This window comes from Mandrillus leucophaeus, unplaced genomic scaffold (genome assembly GCF_000951045.1).
Source record: "Mandrillus leucophaeus isolate KB7577 unplaced genomic scaffold, Mleu.le_1.0 Scaffold59, whole genome shotgun sequence".
NCBI classification, from domain to species: domain Eukaryota; kingdom Metazoa; phylum Chordata; class Mammalia; order Primates; family Cercopithecidae; genus Mandrillus; species Mandrillus leucophaeus.
Window position 1 is genome coordinate 4,898,226 of NW_012106363.1, and position 1,076 is coordinate 4,899,301.

The following is a 1,076-nucleotide window of genomic DNA, read 5'->3' on the forward strand; positions in this document are numbered from 1 at the left end:
TTTTTCAGACAGAGTTTCACTCTTGTTGCCCAGGCTGCTGGAGTGCAATGGCACCATCTTGGCTCACTGCAACCTCTACCTCCCAGGTTCAAGTGATTCTGGTGCTTCAGCCTCCCGAGTAGTTGCTATTACAGGCACAAGCCACCATGCCTGGCTAATTTTTTGTATTTTTAGTAGAAACGGGGTTTTGCCAGGTTGCCCAGGCTGGTCTCAAGCTCCTGAGCTCAGGCAGTCTGCGCTCCTCAGCCTCCTAAAGTGCTGGGATTACAGGCGTAAGCCACTACGCCCGTTTTTTTGTTTTGTTTTGTTTTTTTGCTTTTTTTCCTTCTTTGCTTCCTAGAGCTCCGAATCTGGGGACCCTAGGGATTAAGAGATGTTATTCAGGACCAGGACCAGCTTTCCCAGTCCCCTACTTTACCTGGGAGGACAGCAGAAAAGTAAAGAAGAAATCCAGGAGAACATTGTAAAACATGGCAAACATCCTGAGGCGCCAGTACCATTGTTTCTATTTCATAGGTCAACTGTGCCTCACGGTAGGTGGCAAGACCAGGAGTCTAACCTAGCTGTCGCCTACAGCCCAAGTCCTTGCTTTTGCCTTGATACCAGTGCTTCATGACCTTTGAAGCATTTAAAAATCCAATGCAGGTCAGGTACAGTGGCTCACACCTGTAATCCCAGCACTTTGGGAGCCCAAGGCGGGTGGATCGCCTGAGGTCAGGAGTTCGAGACCAGCCTGACCAACATAGAGAAACCCCTGTCTCTACTAAAAATACCGAATTAGCCAGGCATGGTGGCACATGCCTGTAATCCCAGCTACTAGGGAGGCTGAGGCAGGAGAATCGCTAGAACCTGGGAGGCGGAGGTTGAGGTGAGCTGAGGTCGCACCATTGCCCTCCATCCTGGGCAGCAAGAGTGAAACTCCGTCTCAAAAAAAAAAAAAAAATCCAATACAACACACATGTATCACAACTTATTTTATACAAAGCCATAAAGACAACTCAATGGACAAAGCATCTGTTCAACAAATAGTGCTAAAACAATTAAACATCCATGTGCAAAAAAAAAAAAAAAAAAAA